This window comes from Pinus tabuliformis, chromosome X (assembly GCF_031772625.1).
Source record: "Pinus tabuliformis cultivar Carrire ecotype Pingquan chromosome X, CPIR1, whole genome shotgun sequence".
Classification (NCBI taxonomy): domain Eukaryota; kingdom Viridiplantae; phylum Streptophyta; class Pinopsida; order Pinales; family Pinaceae; genus Pinus; species Pinus tabuliformis.
The window spans coordinates 796,400,586-796,402,886 of NC_142308.1; the positions used below are offsets into that span (position 1 = coordinate 796,400,586).

The following is a 2,301-nucleotide window of genomic DNA, read 5'->3' on the forward strand; positions in this document are numbered from 1 at the left end:
TATTACTTAATGCATCACTATTATTTTGCTCTGTGTACAACATCTAGGGTTCAAGCTTAAGAAGCCCATTTGGGGACCCTTAGTGGTTTCTTCATAAAATTGAAAAAAAAATTTATCCAACATATTGAAACTTTCCTAATAAAAAAAAAAAACTATGTTAGCCTAATGCAGCCTTAAGGATCTTAATCAACAAAAGGTCATATTAAGCAAATAATATTCAAGGAGCCCAAAAACAAAGAAGCCTTTTCTCTGAATCCTTAGCAGCAAGAATTCTTTGTCTTGGGTGGTTCCACTCCATCCCCATCTCCATATACATCCATAATATTAACTCTGTTGAGAGACAATTGAGACTTATAGGAATCTGAATTCAGCATTTTCTTGCTCACATTAGTGTAAATCTCCTTGACCACAATTTGGAATGCAGACAATACATTTGTATTATCTAGAGCTGAGGTCTCAGTGAAGAACAACCCCTCTGATTCGGCAAGCTTCTTCCCATCTTCCATAGGAACTTCCCTTATATGAGTTAAATTAGACTTATTCCCCACAAGCATTTTCACGACATTTCCATCAGCATGCACTGCAACATCAAAATTTCACATGAGTTTGAAAATAGCTTGCAACATCACATAGATGAAAACCAAAAGCCAAAGCCAATTTCAAAGATGCTCTATAAGGCATTGCAGCAGTAATTGCTTGCAATGCAAAAGTCAAAGCCAGAGCCAATTTCAAAGATGCTCTACAAGGCATTACACAGAAACTGCTTGCAATGTTAGTATCAGAACTAAGGAAGATGCTATCACATCAAACCCAAAGATGATCCACAAGGAATGACACCCAGACATCAATGATCCACAAGGCACAGCGCAAACCTGCCCATGATATTGGTAGGAGAGTGGTGGAGTGCTATTACTTCAATCCAAAGATAGCTTCAGAGTCTACCCTATCCCCCAATTGTAATAGAAAAGTTGTTCCAAATGTTGTTGATGAAGTTCAACCTTTAACAAGTGTAGTGTGAAGGAACCATTCATGTAGAGTGGCTGAATAAATTTCTTGTGATGTTATATGAAAAATGGCATTTTTGTCACACATAAGGCATATACATGAATCATGCTTTGCTTAGACAATGCTCTGTTAGTCTAGGGTTATGTGGTTTTTGGTGTATGGACAATCGGTAAGGATAAATATTTTTAGAGTTTGCATATGGCATTCAAAAACCAGAGAAGCCTAATTCAATATCATTTATTTTAAAACTCAAAGATGTATGTGGGTCCTATAATGAGCATTTCATCTATATAAAGTGGTGATTGTTAGATGTGTTTTTTGCAGAATAGTTGCCAGTATTGAGAATGTTGCAGTGTAAATGAACACAAATTATCTGCTTTTTTGAATTATATATGATTGAAAAACATGTTGAGTATTAGGAAATAGATAATTGTCTACTTGTTTAACATGAATTTATTGTTATTTTATTTTTCAGGTTTTTGAAGTGTAAAAAATGGTGCAAAAGTGGCGTTTATGCATTGAAGTATCCTGCTTTCCAAATTCAGGTCAAGCAGTTATTAAATTCGTCCTTTACAATATGGCAACAAATCATTTATTTCATGGAAAGAAAGAAGTGCTTGGAATGACGACAAACAATGAGGCATATTACATTGCCCTTGTTGAAGGGTTAAAAGAGGCAAAACAACATGATGTCAATGACATTGAAGTCTTCACCAACTCGGAGTTGATATGTAATCAGATGAAAGGCATCTATTGGGTTCGGAAGGACAATTTAAAACCTCTTCATAAGGAAGCAATAAATTTACGGGAGGCTCATTTGATGGGTTCATTTTGCTGAACGGATTTCTTAATTAAGGTAAGCTTGAGATTAAACAGGAGGCTCATTTCCTTAAGGTAAAAGGTTCAGAGAAATATACAGAAATAGGTCAATAGTACAATCAAAGGAAAGGTCATGGAGTGTACCATGATAAGGATTGTGTCAAGTAGATTGATTAGCATAAGTATTATGATCAACTAAAGGTAAGAAGTATAAGATTTGTTGATATTGTTGAAATACAAGACATGTCAAGAAGATTTGTTGTAAGATAAGTTCAAGAAGCTTGAGGGTGAAGTGTCAACTAGTTGATTGATTGGCCTACAACATCTACTTCCAAAAGGTGAGGTAAATAACTATAATTTATTTGTTAGTGTTTTTAGGTATCACATGCTTACACCTCTAATAGTAAATGGATAGTAGACTCTAATTGTACCCATCATATGGCTAAGGATTCTTCTCATTTTACTTCAATGAATAAG

The 2,301-nt window shown here is 34.9% G+C and overlaps 1 pseudogene; it reads right to left on the reverse strand.

The window, feature by feature from the left end:
- Positions 1-257: 257 nt before the first annotated feature.
- Positions 258-880, reverse strand: LOC149142217 (ras-related protein RABA5c pseudogene; annotated as a pseudogene).
- Positions 881-2,301: the final 1,421 nt, after the last annotated feature.